General features: G+C 39.5%; 2 protein-coding genes across 9 annotated transcripts in view; one reads left to right on the forward strand and one right to left on the reverse strand.

Annotated features, from left to right (window-relative positions):
- CMSS1 (cms1 ribosomal small subunit homolog) overlaps window positions 1-18839 on the reverse strand; it is a 382078-nt gene that overhangs the window by 74644 nt on the left and 288595 nt on the right. The window lies entirely within an intron of this gene.
- FILIP1L (filamin A interacting protein 1 like) overlaps window positions 1-18839 on the forward strand; it is a 304769-nt gene that overhangs the window by 6592 nt on the left and 279338 nt on the right. The gene's annotated exons all lie outside the window — the stretch shown is intronic.

Consider the following 18839-nt stretch of genomic DNA (forward strand, 5'->3'; position numbering starts at 1 on the left):
ATCCTAAAATAAAGGAAAAAGAATCCTTGAAAAATAACTGATATAGTCCACCTCTCCCACCTCAGTTTACAGATGAAGAATTTAAGGCGTGAGGAAATTCTCTCAAGAAAAACTAGCTAGTAGCAGAGAAATACGCAATTTTTTCCTAGAGATAATTAAAAATATTCTACCTACAGAAATTCAACTCTCTATTCTTGTGTAACACTGACTGTCAAAATTGCACTGTCTATTGAGAAAAGCCATGGGGCAAAAAACTATGAGAAAACCTTCAAGTAGCCACCTTCCAAAGTTGTGGAGAAACTGGCCAAAGACTGCTGTCTTCAATAAAATGTACAATTACAGGGGAGTATCAGCTGACTTTAGTGGTCAGTAGACATTCCTGCATGTCCAGTATCCATCAGACAAACAGTTACTAGCCCCATCACTGGGATTATCACCACCGCCTGGATTCATTACAAGGGTATCCCAAAGGGAGATGCCCCAGGCATGTTGGGAGGGGCATACATGTGTTTCTTTACTTACTTATCTATGTAACAAACAAATGCCAGACACTCTCCTGGGTTCTCTGCTTTAGTATTGAACTAGCATCTACATAAGGAGCAATGCCCAGTCACTAGAATGGAGTAAGGACTGTTTGAATTGAATGTATCAAACAAAAATCCCAGTTAGAACTAAACCAATAAATGGGTGTGCTCATCAGCATTATGCATAATGCCTAAGAGCATGCATTGTCTCAGACAGCATCATGAGTTCCAATTGCCATTGTGTGTAATCTTCAACAAGTTATTTAACCCCTCAAAGTCTTAAGTTTCCTCGGTCATAAAATGGATATAACAACTGTACTTGCCTTGTTGGGGGTAATAAATGAGATAAGTGAGAATTATAGTGTTAAGTACAGTTAGTGGCACATTATAAGTGCTCAATCATCAGGAGCCATTATTATCATTATTATTAATAAAACTCCCATCATGGTATTATAGATTGGCTCTAAAAAAATTCAGTCTTGGAAATATGGTATGCCAGGTACTTCTGAGAAGTTGACAAGTGCTACAAGACCCAGAATACACACAGACACAAAACTTAGGATCCCTCAGACCAAATTAAGAAGATGGGCTAGAAACATCATCTAGAAACCAAGGGAACTGGCATTTGAATGATGTGTTTTCTCTGGGGCCCTAAGAACCACTGCTCTTGACACTGCACACTGACAGGTATGAATTTAAAATGCCAAATTTTGTCATTTAGGTACCTTTTAAAAACCCCAGACAGTTGATTATTAAAAGCTAACCATAAATTTCCTTGATCTGTGTTAAAGAAATAGCAATATCTTTTCCCTTCCCTGAGATTCTCTAGCCATAAGCAAGTAACCACTTTTTTTTTCCTTTCAATTCTCTCGCTCTCTTCTCCCATAAAATTTAGGTTATGTAATGGAAGTTCCACACTCAAAATGTGATAATTTATGAGCCCCTAGTCCAGTGGATTCTGAGGAGACATTGAAATTCCTAAACACATGCAAATTATTCCAGAATGGGAAACGACTCTTCCTCTGTAGCAGTAATTACTTATGTAACATTACCTTTAGGACAATGTTAATGTGAGAGCATTACATTAGTCCTTTTAAAAGAAAGCATTTCTGCAGGGTTTTATTTGTTCTTTCCTAATTGAGAGAGACGGCATTAGTACACACACAGCAAGTTTTATTATCCTATTGTTAAGTGGTTAGGTCAGGTTTCAGAAAGACTGTATTAAATGTATTAAACACCGGCCAAATGTGTGGAAGGAAGGTTCCAGTTCAAACCATGACACAGTTGTGGATTGTTCACTCTTACAGTAAGCAAAGTGACCAGGAAATTCCACTATGAACAAAGTGCCAAAAGGGACCATAGTATAGTGCCTACTGAAGGGAGAAAAACTTTGGTTTACCTCAAATATACATGCACTTACTAAGTTTTCCAGATGTTATCATAAAACTGCAATCATGCCTAAATAATCTAGTTACAATTCTATTATTATGTTCCCTTCCACATCTGGATAGCTCATTTGTACAAGGCAATTACAGCTGAAAAGAGAACTCGAAAGGTCCAGCTAGGTCTAGCAGAACTAATCTGTATATAAACAAGGATTTTTTTAAGACAGTATGGAAGAACATAAAGATTTTCACCTGTACTTGCAGTACTAAAACAGTAGTTTTCAGTTTAAACTGGTAGCTACAAATTTGCATCTCTTGGCTCTGTCACAAAATCCATAGGATTTAATGCTTTCAGAGTTAGATCAGATATATATTAGTGGCAAAATTCCAGTCACCATTTGAATGGGGCTTTTGCATTTGTAACTTTGGCCCTACTAACCAGAAAAGTTTTCTGCAGTTTCCTTTAGCACACTTCTGCTATTTTACTAATTTTCAGTACATTTTTTTTTTTAAGCAGCAAAACAACAGCTGGTATTTAAACATTTCCCAACATGTGAAACATACTACAGGGATCAGAATATCGGCTTGGGATTTGTGGAACAATCATTCAGACACTACTTGAGTGAAAAAGATGGGGTTTAACTCATCTGAAGGATTCCAAAGGAAGCCTGTGTTCCCAGCTGGAAGGTGAACAATATGCTCTACCATAGGCATGGGTGCAAGCTTCTGCAGCCTAACCTTTACCAGGGAAATAGAGTTACAAAGAAAATGCCCATACTTGAAGGCAGATCTCCTTTTTCAACTAAGAATCATTCTTCAGCTATCAAATGTTCTTGAGGTAAAGGGCCAAAGGGGGGCTTCTTGGTACTGTCCTTCCACAGGTGGCTCCAGTTCCTCTGACATCATTTCCTGCTATCTCAGAGTCCTTCTTGCTCCAGAGGTCTATTTTATCTTGCATAATCCTGAGATTAATGAATCCAGCCAGATGGGAGGGTCCCTGGAACAGAGCTAGGTTAGCCAGCATGTGGAATGGATGTAGCCTAGGCTGCTCTGGAGGAGGACTGAACTTCCACAATCTGGTATCATCACGTGCGAGTGTCCATCTCCATGGTATTCCATATTCCACAGTCTGGAAGCTTATACTTCTGCTCATAATGGTATCCTGACTGTATCAAATTGTTTCTGTGTCCTTCCAATAAGGCAATCTCTTTTGATTTACTGAAATGGTGCCTAGGACTGATTGTTCCATCAATCCCAGCTTATCACTAACAGTAATCTTATATCTCCTGCATATCTTATGCATAGCACATATAGATGTTTTATCTAATCAAAACGCCGAAAGGGTATATTCTGACTGCCTTGGCTTCTAGACTCACCAGCATAACTCTGTCCAAATCAATAAAATGCATCTGATGGTAATAAGCCAGTGAAATGAACGGACTTTCAAGATGGGTTTTAAGTGAGACAGAGAGAGAAGAGGAAGAAATATATTGATAAAAAGGGTTTTGTTTGGGGAGAGAGAGATTACAAGCTACTTTCAAAAGCTTAATTGCATCTCAAGGGACTGAAAATCAGAGTCTGAGGTTTGCCATGTGGAGAAGAGATGAGAACAGTAGCTGTAGGGCTTCTGAAAAGGGAACTAATCTTTTGAAGCATCTCCTGGGACTGCATCAGCTTGACCTACCAGTTGTTTTTCATTTCTACTTTCCAAACTACCTGTGTGGAAGGATTAATGACTTTCCCCAGCCCATTAACTCAGACTGTCATTAATCTCTAGGAAATACCTTGTCAGTACTGCTTGCAGGGCACATAAGAAATGCTGTGCTTTAGGTTAAAAATGGTTAATCTTACAGCCTTTTAACCACCTTTATCAATGATTTCTGATTCTTCTTGTAATTCTTCTTTGCCCCAAAATTAGTTAACATTTTAATCATAGTCTTACTCAGAAGCTATGAAATTGTTAGATAGGAGCTGTATTTGATCCAAAAGAAATATCTTGCTGGAGGGTAAACTGAGTTTTCAAAAGCATGACAAAAAGGATGTTACTAGTCGAAATTCCTATAATTTGTATGTATTTCATGTACTTGCCATCCCCCAAATCAGTATTATTGGCCAACTTCAATTATAGACTATTTCAATTTTACTCTTTGGTAGGAGAACACATTATCTACTAAATCACCTTTGTAAATAGTTTAGAAAAATTGACATAGGCTAAGTATTTGTATGTTTTTAGAAAAATGTTTATTATAAGACTTAAAACAATACTTCTGTTGAGTGTTCTTGTGAACACTGTGTCCAAGACAATGCTAAATGAACAATAACCACTGCTAACTATAGTAGAAGAAGCAACTCATAAATGAAGTTTCCCATAAATGTAAACTGCATTGTGAAGAGAACGTTAGATAAAGGTAGACATGTCACAGAGAGAAGTAACACAGAGGTAGAAAATGTTGAAGGGAAGAAACAAGTATGGCAACGGCCAGACAGTGAACCAGCTACACTAAAAATGGTGGTTCTAGGCCAGTGTTTGGGGTAAGGTAAGATAAGAGGTGACTGGTTTCATCCTCACTCTTCTGGAATTTCTCTTCTATTTGAGGAGAGCTAGCACTGGTTTACATCATGAAAGCAACAGGGTCAAATTCCCTGCTCCTCCTGCAAAACGGGAAGAGGCCCTCAACCCTAACCTTTTAGCAAAAGCAGGCTTTGGTCAGCCAGCTCTGCACACTGGATTCTACTCTGCCTTGGTCACTGTCCTCCAGGTCCTGAGAAGACAGGCCTGTGCACCAAGCTATTGTTCTTTAAACAAAGTTGTGAACTGCTAACAGTTTTGTTTAAAAGTTTATAAAATGGTAACCACATTGCTACATCTCTCTGGAGGATCTCAAACAAAATGTGGTTCAAATTTCTTGTTAAAAAAATAAAAAGCGCCTGGAGTTCTTGAATAAAGACAGACAGCCAATGCAGTTACGAGGCTGAGTGTAACAGAACTACAACTATGTCATTTGGTCTTTCGCTTCTTGCTTTGGGCAGGTCAGAGTGAGCCATTCAGTGAAGGGCCTCCAGCCAGTCTCTCTGGATGCTCGGCAAAGCATTCTGTGCATTCTCTGCAGCCTCCAGTCGGCAACTTGGCATGACTGGTGGCATGGGTTGGGTAGAAAGGCTACTTTCACTACAGCCTGCCCTCTCCAACCCCAATTCACACAATAGCAGTTAGTCTCATTTCAGAGAGGTGGGAAGCCACCTCTCCTCAAAGGATCTCCTCAATATGGTGACCTGGCCTCTGGGCCTATAAGCAAATAAGGGGTGCAAATGGACACTTCTAGTAATTGAAAACTTCTGCATTAATGCAGCTGATTAAACAGGCTATCAGGCATCTGGGCAGGGCTATGCTCATGGTTCATATTAAAAAGGGTTGATCTTTATGTAAGGATCAGCTAGCTCTTCATTGATAATGTCTCCAACATTCAGGGTACTTAAGGCTCTTCTTTAGTGTGGAAGAGACAAAATCAAATTAATGCAACAATTATTCAAACAAACATATATACTGCAAAGACAGTCAGGCCAAACCCAAATGTTTTGCTGTTTAACTATCCCAGGGGGCCATTTGGAATAGCCACTGGAAGTGACCACTTAGGGCATCTAATAGAGTCCATGCAAGCAGCCAGCATGCACCACCCCATCCCTACTTTGATCCTTCACTGCCCATGCCTGCTTTTTGCTGGACACTCAGAATGATTGTCATTACCTGCCTGATCAGAGCTTTCAACTTTCCCAGAAAAATAAGATTCAAGATTTGAAGAACAAACCCCTGAGGAGTCTAGATCCTCAGTCTCACAGAGGGACTCACAATTAGAGTAGCTTTTGCAAAAATTAAAATGGCTATCCTGTCACTGGTTTGGTTCCATGCCCATATGGTACGTACAAGTCCTCAAAGGAGCAACAACAGCCATCAGAATTGGGCTGCTCTGCTCAGGCCTTGGGGTTGACGTGTGTCTTTCTGACCATCTCTCACCATTCCTGTTGCTCTTGCTGCCATTCTTAGCCGCTGCCTTCTCCATGGTCTGAGCGGCCCTTCTCAAAGGGCTGCTCTGCTTATGTGGTGAGACTTCTCACCCCAGTTCTCTTTTAAAGATTCCTACTCTAGGATCACAGAGTGCACAGGAATACACAAAAGTCAGGGAAGATACTTCACAGAATCTAGATCTATGCACCCTCAGTAAGTGGTTGGCTCCATTTTCACAGCCCTTAGCATCCCAAGCCTTAAGCACATCCATTTTCCAACTCCACGGGCACCTGCAGGGCCATGAGGAAAAGGCATGGCATTGCTCTTCCTTTGAACTACCCTTGCCAATCTGCTCTGCCCTGACAGAGCTTGTAGGTAGATGGAAAGGCTATTTTTGATGAGAGGGCTTAGCAATATTCCCTAAACAGAAACAATCTCTCCTACAAGATTCAGAGTATTATAAAACACTTTTAATATAATTTAGTCCATGATCCCAGAAAAAGGAGAAAGCTGGCTTTGCAAAGTGTCTTCTTTAGTAGCCAGATAAAGGGCTAACAGATTCAGAGGCATCACAGTGTTCTTGGTTTATTCTTCTGGCCCAAGACTGAGTAGCTACTGAATGCAAAGCATTGTGGGGGATACAGAATGGAATCAGTACTATCTTGTCCCTTGAGAGATTATCAGTTTAGTAGAAAAGTTAGGAAAAACATGAAAGCTATAAAACTGCACAATATGAAAAGTTCACAAAAGAACTAAAGATAAAGTGCTGGCATGATTGGAAGGAAAAAGAGAACTCCCACCTGTGGAGAAGCAGAAATCACATTTACAAGGATCTAATTTCTTTCCCAAGCATCCAACACAAAGTAAAGGCTTTTAAGGTTACTTTTGCTTCTCTTTCTTTATCCCTTTTCTGAGGATATTTATTAATCCTCTCACTGCCCTAACCTCTCCTGTGATGGACTGGATCAGATAGCACATATGTTACTTTGAAGGGTACATTTTTCACCGCAGTCAAGATTTCCAATGCAAGTATTTTACTAAAAGTAAGGTTGTGAGAGTCAGAACTTTTCTTCAGTTGATCACCCTCTGCCTTTTCTTGGCTTCTTCTAACCGAATACCCTTTACTTGAGGACACTATTACCTGGCTACAGAGCTGGACTGCTCCTACTATCAAAGCTTGCTTCCAGAAAAGTCTTTGGTCCTGATCTGTGCCCACAGTCAACACATAACTCTCTTCATGGGCCATGGGAAGCTGCCATTTCAGCAGTAGCATTAACTGTCCCTGAGTAAAGGCAAGTAGGACATTAGATGTGCCTGGATGGTGGGGAAGGAAAAAATATTTCCTTCCCTAGTCTCTGTTATAAAGCTGTCTTGGACAGTAACTGATAACTGCCACCCGGGAAGGGCTGATACCTGTGTTTGCTTTTCACCATAGTCTGATGACAATTCCAATCTGTACTACACAGTTCCAGAGGTAACCAAGGACAAAGTGGACAAGGAAGCCCAAAATCTGATTGGCTCCCAGACTACATACAAGTGAGTGTTAGCATCATCCCATACTTTCTTCTCTGTTCTCCATTACCTGTGCTAAAATACTGAGCACTGACACCCCATCAGGGATGGAAGAGTCAGGGAAGGCTGATCCCCTTTGCAAACTGACTGGGAGGATTCTCTTCAAAAGACATCAGGACACCTCACAGCAGTGCTCCACCCGAACCTGCAGAAAGGCAGTCACTAACCTCACCAGGCCTCAGACTCCACTGGATAGTCTCAGTCCTCACAGCCCCGGACACGCTCAGCCACCAGCCCAAACGCAAGCATTTCTAGTCAACAGTCCTCTCATCCATTGTATTTTTATTCCCATACAACTCTGTTCCCACCTTGGGTTCTTCCCTTTCTCTCTAACTTTCCTCAAAAGCCTTCCCATGGTGCTCTCTGAGTCTCCTAAGACATGTGGAGCAGAGAAAAAACATGGCTTTGCAGTCAGGTGGTTATAGGAGCAAAGATTCTAGTGTAGACTCACTGTGAGATCCTAACTGACACATGTGGCCTCTCTGTGCCCTATGCCCACATCTTTAAATCCAGATGATGGTAATTAGTTTTCAGGGTCCAGTGAGGACTACATGTATAAAGCAGCCAAGTAAAGTACCTGGCACATTCTAGGTGCTCAATAAATGACAGATATTGCTGTTCCTGGAACCCCCACATTCTTACTCTTCTCACAATTGTTCCTCTCTCCTCCTGGTCTACCTCCTGTCCAGACTGTTCTCAGCCTCTGAAAAGACTGTTCATGTTCCCACAGCTCAAGCAGGAAGTCCGGGGTAGTACTGTTCTCCAGGGCCCACAGTGCTGCTTCTAGGCCATTCTTTTTCCACTTCCAGATCAAAACCCTTCTCTCTCAAGGCTCATGCTATTACCTATGCCACACTTGTCTGTTCTGCCATCTACTGACCTCTCCTCATCATTCCACCTATTTAATATGGCAACTAAGTCAAACAATTTTTTCCTCCTAATTTCCTCTCCATTTGAGTGGCCTCAACTTAAACATGATCTTTACAACAATGTGGATTCAGAGTTTCTCAACTCCAAAATCCTTTGTGTATTCTGCTCTAGCAATCCAGTCCCTCAGCTATCCCTGGAATGTTCTACCTTTGCACACTTATGGGACTTTACTGTTGTTAAGTGGTTCACAAGTCTGCCCCTCCTTGGTGAACTGTCTGTTTCTTACTGCTAGACACCATGCCTTCTTATTTGACTCTTTATCCTTATCCCTAAGTCAGAGTCTGGCATAGAGTGGGTATTTAATAAATATTTATGAATGAATAACAAAGTACATTTTTTTTAGAGCTAATAACATTGTATAGTTTTTTAGAGTTTACAATATGCTTCTCTGCTGTCTTATTTGATTATCACTTTAGGAAATGAAACGTTATTACAACTCCCCTATACAAATATGGAAATGAGGCTGAGAAAAGTTAATTGACTTTCTCAAGGTTACATGGTTAGATCACAATAAACACCTATGTTATATTACCTAGAGGCCAGTTGGGGCTTTTCCTACCATCCTAGCTACAAGAAGAGCCCTCTTCTTCCCCTACCTTCCTTACCTTGGTATACTTGTTTTTTGTGAAAACTAGGAAGAAAATTTGGAAAGATGACGGTTTAGTCAGTTTCTGTACATATGAACAGTTCTAGAAGATTATGCATCTCTGTGCTCCCAAGGGTCTCCTACCATCAGTCTGTACATTAAAGTCTCTGGATCTTCTTAAAGGAATTATATAACGTTATATTTCATGGCCCCCAGTGTGAACACTAACATGATGAATGTTCAGTCCATTATCCACATTAAGCAGGTTTCAAAACTGGAAAATACAGAAACCCAATCTTGTGTTCTCTGACTAATTCAATCCCAGATTTAAGCTTCCCGATAAAGCCCACAAAATGACAATTCAGAACTCCTCTGGGTTGCCAATGAAAGATGATCATTGGCAGAAATTTGAAAACTCCATTTTAATGTATAAGGAAGAGTTCTGCAACTGGAACAGCAAAAACTGCTTCCTGAACCGCTCTATGCTACATCCCATAATGGCTGAATCCAGTACGTTCTTAACGTGACTCTGATTTACAATCCCAAACTGTTAAGTATATAGTTTCAAGCAGTGAATGAAAAGTCTGTCTTATCTGGGTCATTTATGACTTTTAAAATGTTTTCCTAGTTAAAGGAAGCCATTTAAAAAAAGTCATTTTTATAAGAAGCCATTTATAAATCCATTATAGCTAATGGTTTCTTTTCATGTAAGTTTCAACCCCTGTATATGGCTATGATTTTTGTGAAACTCAAAATTCTTTAGGAAAGTACTGCCGTGCTAGATACTGAAGGATACAAAGTGTGGCAGTTAAACTCCTGTAGCGAAAGACACGCACAAAAACATACATACTATGGGAAAGCTTCCTTTGCACGTATTAACATCTACTGGCACCAAGAGCCAAAGTTCAATTATTACTAATAAGAATAAATGACAATAATAGCCAACATCTACTAAGTGCTTGCTATATGCCTGGTACTATGCTAAATGCTTTAATAGAGTAACTTAATTAATTCTAAGAATGTTTTGAGGTAGGTATTACAATTACCATGTTACAGATGAGGAACCTTAGCATTCAGTCTGAGACTGAGAGATTCAGTCACTTGCCTAAGGTCAAAGAGTTGGTTAAATGGTAGAACTAGGATTCAAAAACAGAATTTTTGACTTAAAACACAGTTGTTTGTTCCATTCCATCTCATTATCTCTTTCTACTGAAGCCTCTCATCACTAACACAAAAAATATAGAAAAATGATTTTTCTTATTGACTGTCTGTGTTAATCTGCTATGTGCTGAGTGTCACACAGGTAGATTTTCAACTGGCTGTGCTGCAACCAGCACAGAAGAGGCCAATGGTTTGGCAATAACAAATTATAGCACAGCCAAGACTCAAGTAGTCACTGAACTATAGTCTTATTGCTATTTTTATTTTATTAGATTATTCAAGTAACAATGTAGCATGATGATCATGGCACCTAGCTAAACATTTAAAATTATTATTACATGGCCAGATATACTACTGCTGATAAAATTTTAAAAAATCAACAAATTAACTGATAAAAGTTTCCACTGAGTAAAAATATTTCACACAGCTCCTCAGAAAAATATGCAATAAACTCACTGCAACTTAGAAGGCAGCAATCATGCTAGCTGAATATTTTGTTGGAATGGGGAACCAATCCTGGGTTAGGGAAAATTTAAAAACCAACCAATAAGTCTTTGTGATATTAGCTAATTAGTATGAATATTCAAATCCAGGACTAATTATTAGAGTCACTTAAAAATGTTGAAAATATTGATTTGGAAAATGGTTATGATATACATGTTCATGAAGAAGTGGGCTTGCAAGAGTGTGATCCCGCTTTTAGATAGAAATCCAACAAAACATGTAGTATTTGTATGTTGAAAACTACAAAATGCTGATGAAAAACATCAAAGATCTAAGTAAGTGGAGAAACGTATTGTGCTCATGGATTGGAATATTCAACATAGCAAATATGTCAATTTGCCCTAGATTGATATACAGATTAATGTAATTCCAATCAAAAGTCCAGCAAAATTTTTTATATAGACAAGATAATTTTAATATGGGAGGGCAAAGGAACTAGAATAGCTAAAACAATATTGAAAAAGAAGAAAAAAGTGGGAGGAATCAGTGTATCTAATTTCAAGGTTTCTGTAAGTACAGTAATCAAGAATGTGTCTACTGGTGGAGGAACAGACACATAGTTCAATGGAACAGAAAAGAGAATGCAGAAATAGACTCATGCAAATAGCCTGACTGGTTTTTGAGAAAGGTGCAAAAGCTATTCAAAAAAAGAAAAAAAAAAACATAAACCTTTTCAATAAATGGTTGGAAGAACTGGATATCCAGAGGAAAAAAAAGAAACTCAACCTAAGTCTACCACCTTACACAAAACATTAACTCAAAATGGGCCATGGACATAAATGTAAAATATAAAATTGTAGAACACTTAGAAAAAAAACTAGGAGAAAATCTTTGGGTTCTGGGCTAGGCAAAGGGTTCTTACTCTTAACACCAAAAGCACAGTCCATAGAATAAAAAAATAGATACATTAGATCTAATCAAAATGAAAAGCTTGCTTTGTGAAAAACTTTAGGATGATGAAAAGACAATCTTGATTGGGAGAAAATATTGTGTACCATGTATCTGACAAAGGACAATTGCCTAGAATATATAATGAAACCTCAAACTTTAACGGTAGAAAACCAAATAATCCAACTGGAAAATGGGCAAAAAACATGGATAGACATTTCACCAAAGTGGATATACAATAGCAGACAGACATACAGAAAGATATTCCATGTCATTAACCAGTAGAGGAAGGCAAACTGAAACCAAAATGAGATATCACTACACACTTACCACAGTGGTGAAAATTAAAAAAAGGTGACACCACCAAATGCTGGTGAGGATTCAGAGAAACTAGACCACTCACACATTGCTTTGGGAATGTAAACTGGTGTAGCCATTCTGGAAAACACTTGGGCAGTTCCTTAAAAAACTAAATATGACCTAGCCATTGTACTTCTGGACATTCATCTCAGAGATGTGAAAACCTGTGTTCATATAATAACCTGTACACAACTGTTTATGACAGTTTTATTTGTAACAGCCCCAAACTGGAAACAATCCAGATGTTCTTTAATGGTGAATGTTATGATTATACTCATACTGTGGAATATTACACAGTAAATAAAAGGAACTACTGATACATAAAACAACCTAGATGAATCTCCAGAGACTATGTTAAGTGGAAAAAGTCAATCCCAAAAGGTTATATACCATATGACAACATTTAAAAAATATTCCTGAAATAATAAAATTATAGATAGAGAACAGAATAATGCCTGCAAGGGTTTAAGGAGGTAGTGGAATTGGGAGGGAAATGGTAGTGTCTATAAAAGGTCATCATGCTTGCAGTGATGGAAATGTTGCATCAATGTTAATATCCTAGTTGTGGTGTTGCACCATACTTTTGCAAGATGTAACCACTGGAAGTAACTCAGCAAAGGATACATGGAATCTCTCTGTATTATTTCTTATAACATGCATGTGAATCTATAATTATCCTGAAGTAAAAAGTTTACTTAAAAAAATCAAAAGTATGTACTTGGGTTTTTACATAAGAAAAAGAGAAGGTATGTATCAGAACTTTTACCCCTAGGTGGTAATAAATCAGTGACTTTTATTTTCATCTTTTGGATTATCTGACATTTTCTACAATGAGCACACAGTTTTGGTAATTAAAAAGTTAAGGAAGACACTAGCTGTAAGCACAGAACTAAATTCTAATGAATTAATCTGCCCAACTCAGGATATCTGGTAACATGTAAGGCTAGAGGTCTCTGTCTTGATTTTGAGATTTTTAAAGGGTTTAAAATGAGCTATTCTTTCCTTTTTAAAACTTCACATTTCATTTTTTTTCCACTCTGTATTCTATTTCTTCAGTTATACAGTAACTTCTACTCTCTTAAGGTGCTTATGAAATCACACAGGTTCCCCAAATATAGGAACTTCATCATCAGGCTGGATCTATACACATAGAGAAAGTAATGTATTTCCAGGAGACTTTCACATTTATGGACAGCCAAACTAAACAGAAATTTGACCAGAAAGTTCTAGCAGTTAAGCTTGGAGTTAGTTTCATGAGAAGAATGTGATTCTAATACTGATATTGATGTTACAGATTTTAAGATTAGATTCTAACATCTAATCCTGATGTTATAAATTTTTCTGATAGTCACTTAATTCTAATGGATGCTGAATGCAGGCAGATTAGTCCTGGGGACAAGGTAGGAGCTCAAATTAGGTATGCATGATTCTTTCTGAAAGGCAAGTCTAAAAATAATAATAGCAATAATAACTTTTTTTTTGAGGATTAAGGCTGTTTTTTTTATTTTAAAAAATTTTGGTGTCATTAATACACAATTACATGAGCAACATTGTGGTTACTAGATTCCCACTATTATCAAGTCCCCACCACATATCCCATTATAGTCACTGTCCATCAGTGTAGTAAGATGCTACAGAGTCACTACTTGTCTTCTCTGTGCTATACTGCCTTCCCACCTTATGTGTGCTAATTGTAATGCCCCGTATTCCACTTATCCCTCCCTTCCCACCCATCCTTCCCAGTCCCTTTCCCTTTGGTAACTGTTAGTCCATTCTTGGGTTCTGTGATTCTGCTGCTGTTTTGTTCCTTCAGTATTTCCTTTGTTCTTAGACTCCACAGATGAGTGAAATCATTCATTTGGTATTTGTCTTTCTCCACTTGGCTTATTTCACTGAGCATAATACCCTCTAACTCCATCCACGTTGTGGCAAATTGAAGGATTTGTTTTCTTCTTATGGCTGAATAATATTCCATTGTGTGTATGTACCACCTCTTCATTATCCATTCATCTACTGATGGACACTTAGGTTGCTTCCATTTCTTGGCTATTGTAAATAGTGCTGTGATAAACATAGGGGTGCATATATCTTTTTCAAACTTGGGTAAATTCCTAGGAGTAGAATGCCTGAGTCAAATGGTATTTCTATTTTGAGTTTTTTGAGGAACCTCCATACTGCTTTCCACAATGGTTGAACTAATTTACATTCCCACCAGCAGTGTAGGAGGGTTCCCCTTTCTCCACATCTTTGCCAACATTTGTTGTTGTTTGTCTTTTGGATGGTGGGCATCCTAACTGGTGTGAGGCGATATCTCATTGTGGTTTTAATTTGCATTTCTCTGATGACTAGCGTTGTGGAGCATCTTTTCATGTGCCTGTTGGCCATCTGAATTTCTTCTTTGGAGAACTGTCTGTTCAGATCCTCTGCCCATTTCTTAATTGGATTATTTGCTTTTTGTTTGTTGAGGTGCGTGAGCTCTCTTGCATATTTTGAATGTCAACCCCTTATCAGATATTTTATTCATGAATATATTCTCTCTTGTAGTAATAACTTACTTTGCTTGGTGCTTACTAGCTACCAGGACTTGTTCTAAGAGCTTAACATCTTTTGACTCATTTAATCCTCATAACTAGTGGTATTCAAACTGAGGTATGCATTCTATTTATGCAAATATTTTGCAAGATGTACACATTCAAGGCTATTAAGGATGTTTAGTCTCCAGGCCTTAATTTTCATCTGTATTCTATTTTTTAACTGCCTGAGAACCCACCTGCATTCATATCAGCCCTTTCACTTTACTAAAAGGCCAGCTCCTCATCTAGGACAAATCTTGTTTTAGTTCCTTGTCTTGTATCCTGTTGCCTTTGGGTTATACGAACTTCCTGGAATCCAAAACATGCTAATAGAAATACTACTGATTTTATAATTAGTGTTGAGATGTTCTGAATTCTTAGCAACAGCTAAAGTACAATAGATTAAAGATGCTGAATCTTCTATATATTATGTGCATGTTTTCTGGGAATGCTATATTACTCAAAATATACACCTAAACATATGGATAACTTTTTTTCATGATTTCTTTCCTATCTTAAACTTATTTTTTCAAACCACATCAACTGGTTCAGCCACAATCAACTATCTTATTTCATACATCCTATTTACTCCTTTCTACCTCTTATTATGAAAAATAAACTTTGAAATCTATGATGAAAAGTTTTAGAGTCCAACTCAAAAATGTTTGAGGAAGTACACAGTTTTTCTAAAGTTTTTCTAAAGTATTTCAGGAGTACATTAAAAGATTTTTTTATTAAGGTATGATTGATATACACTCTTATGAAGATTTCATATGAAAAAAACAATGTGGTTACTACATTTACCCATATTATCAAGTCCCCACCCATACCCCAATGCAGTCACTGTCCATCAGTGTAGTAAGGTGCCACAGATTCACTATGTGCCTTCTCTGTGCTACACTGTTTTCCCTGTGATCCCCACACCATGTGTACTAAACATAATACCCCTCAATCCCTTCTCCCTTCCTCTCCACTCACCCTCCCACACCCCTCCCCTTTGGTAACCACTAGTTCCTTCTTGGAGTCTCTGAGTCTGCTGCTATTTTGTTTCTTCAGTTTTGTTTCATTGATATACTCCACAAATGAGGGAAATCACTTGGTATTGGTCTTTCTCCGCCTGGCTTATTTCACTGAGCATAATGTCCTCCAGCTCCATCCATGTTGTTGCAAATGGTTGGATTTGTTTCTTTCTTATGGCCGAATGGCAGGAGTACATTTTTGAAGACCACTGCCCATAACAATCTGATGATGATGTAGATATTAATATCTTCATCCCCATTTTACAAATGTGCCCAAATTAGACCCAGAGAGGTTAAGCAACTTGCCCTAGCATATACAGCTATAAAGGTGAAAGTAGAGATTCTAATCTAAGGAATCTGGCCCCAGAGCCTGAGCTCTTAACCACCACACTATACTGCCTTTAGAATTTCAGTTAATATTCACTGAAGCCTAACAGAATCAGAACAATGTACCTCTGAAACATGAGAGAAAGACACTGAACAAAGGATTCTTGGGGAAATGTTGGAAAATGTCTACAAAGAGAAGTTTAGCTTGTGCCTGATGATACTGGAAGAAAACTGTTAGTATTCCAGTATTATTTTGTCTTCTAGAAATGGTAGGAACAGGAATTTGGGATGCTTGAATGGGTTCAAATACAAGAATTCTCTGGAAAACGGAGAGGCCAGTATACTTTTTAACCACTTATGTCCGAACATGTTTATACTTCAAGTAACAGAATAACATTATTATGTTTGGTACTTGGAATTATGGTAGAAGACATGTACTGCTAAGTATCTTTTAAATAGGATTCTTTTTCCTTGTTACATTATTTCTCACACTGTACTTCTTCCCTTACAAAACACTGGATCTTTCCAATTAATTACCCCATAAAGTTCACTTATTAAAGCATTTTGTTTTTGGGGAGAAGGACACACTTGGACATACACATGCACACATACATCCATGCACAACATACCCTTTATAGGTAGGGTTCCAATATGTCATTTTCCAAGTGATCTCAGGTTAAAATTACTTGTAAGCCCAAGTTCCTTTGCAAATGCTTAACGTCTACAGTAAGCTCAAGTTTTCTTATAATATATATTAGACTGCATAGGATGGAATGAAGCAGGCAAGCACTGGGAAGGACTGGAGACATCTCTTGGGGTGAGCCTGGCCTGTCACACTAGCACACACACCTGCAAAGCTTCTCAGAGAGTGGTGGTGAGACAAGTTGTGCATTTCTCTTGGAGAAGTTTTCCTTAGCATTCAGATGGGCTAATTATGAAGATTCCATTGTTCTCTTCCATGAAACTCATGCTCAAATTGAGGCAGAGAAGACAATGGGAAATGCTGAAGAGAATATGACTGCAATCCCAATGTAGGGAAATGGAAGTTCCATGGCCAGGATGCTCACCTAACCCTGTGTTCTTGCCCACTGTGCACATGTAATGCTCACAGCCACAGGCTTGCACACATGTTGGCAGTGAGCTATTACTGACTCTTTAAGAAAAGAGCTCTTCCCAGGGCTCTGGGGCTGTGAGGCAGTGGAGAGGTCCAGAGGCAGAGGCCTGCTTGCTGCATGTGGACTGTCTCAGAGGTAGATAGGATGCTAGCACTTGACCTGCCACAAGGATAATAAAGCTGGGTATAAACTCTTTACTCCAAGAATATTCTGTTGTCATTTTTTGGTTTCACTGAATCCAGAGCGAACTTGCTTGGGGCTGAAACCCTCTGGTGAGACACCTGTGATATCAGTAGGATTCACTTGAGACAGGAAAAAAAACGAAAAAGCTGCCCTCATGGGAGGGATACTTCAGCAGGTTGCCCCTAGGAATGGGGAGACACTCGGGTATCCCTCAGTGGGCATGTGGTCCAAGATGGCTTGCCTCCTAGAGGACTGGGGGAGGTGGAGGAGAAGCCTGAGGCAGCAGAAGAGGTCTTATGCAAAACAGGGAATTCCTTAAATAAACAGAGTGCCCGTGAGGTGGCAGGAACCCTGGGTTGGCTTTTTCTCACAGTGTTATGAAAAGGTCATAAAGGAGAGGGACATACTCCTTGTAGAAGAAAGAAAACAGGTACCCTGAGAACATGAGTTGCAAGGTGCTGTAGAGGAGGCAAAATTTGTTGATGGCTGAGACAGTGTCACTACAAGATGCTGTGGAAATGGTAAAGGATGTAATGGCAGACTGAGAAGAGGCAGCATGACAACGCAGGCTGTGAGGTGCTGTGAAGGATGTAGTGTGCCATCAGCTCTGGAAGCAGTAGAGGATAAGTCAGAAAAGGACAAGGGGGTGGGGGTGGTCCCAGTTGAAAGCCGGTTGAAAGGCTGCAGGGTTGCAGTGAAGAAAATAAAGATGCAGCAACCATGGGTTCCTCTGGGAGAGGTGCAGCCCCCTCCCCAGGTTGTGGAGCACTCTATGCTCCACCACTATATGCAGGCTGAGCTGGTGGATTTAGGCTCCCAGGTTGGCAGAAGCCTTTGGAGTTGGTATCAGCTTGGTTCCTTTGTCTTTAGGATGTAAGGATGGATGAGATTATTCTGTCTGGATCAGAGATTAGAAAGCCGGCTTCCCTGACAGTTCAGCCTGCCTTGTGGCCTTGACTGCAAAATGCACATCAGACCTCAGAAAAGCACTCACTCCTTGATTGGTTCATGGCCATACTTCTCTCTGTGTGGCCCAGTCAGGGTGACTTATCACCTTCACCCCTTTAGACGGCAGGCATGTGCTGAGCGCCAACAGATGTTAGAGGAGTTAGGTATGAAAAATGCCACTTATAGCCCAGTGAATTATGGCTTGGATGAGGAGCTGTTTACTGTGGGAATGAGGAATGTGGCGCTTCAAACGACTCCCCCGTCCCTCTTTGGGCCCCTAGTGGCCATTCTTGCTCCAAACTTGGGATAGCCTGTAAGTGAGGTTACCTGTAAGGTAGCAGACTTGGGAGTGGCTGAAGCAATGCTAGCATGGGAGGAAATATGATATGCCTCTCAGAGGAAGAGTTTAAAGGACCATGAAAGTCATGAGGACTTAGATGTGGGTTGATTTGATAAAGGCAGGAGCAGACAGAGAGAAATTGGATGGAAAGTCAAATAAAATCTTACTGGAGCTGTGGCAACAATTAAACCTGGCAGCAATTTCAGCAGTTAGCTAAAGCAAGGTTCAAGATATGAAAGCCAGAGACAAAGCCCAGCCTGTGTGCCTGTAGGACTTTCTGCTGGAGAGTGAGCCGACCTCACCTGAACCCTCTACAGGAAGACAATTGGGCGATACAGTCTGACTGAGGAGAGGGTCAAGGCATTTACCTTGGTGGACCAGAGGCCACATGCTGAAATATCAATTCACTGGTCTCCAGTGA

This window comes from Manis javanica, chromosome 3 (genome assembly GCF_040802235.1).
Source record: "Manis javanica isolate MJ-LG chromosome 3, MJ_LKY, whole genome shotgun sequence".
NCBI lineage: Eukaryota > Metazoa > Chordata > Mammalia > Pholidota > Manidae > Manis > Manis javanica.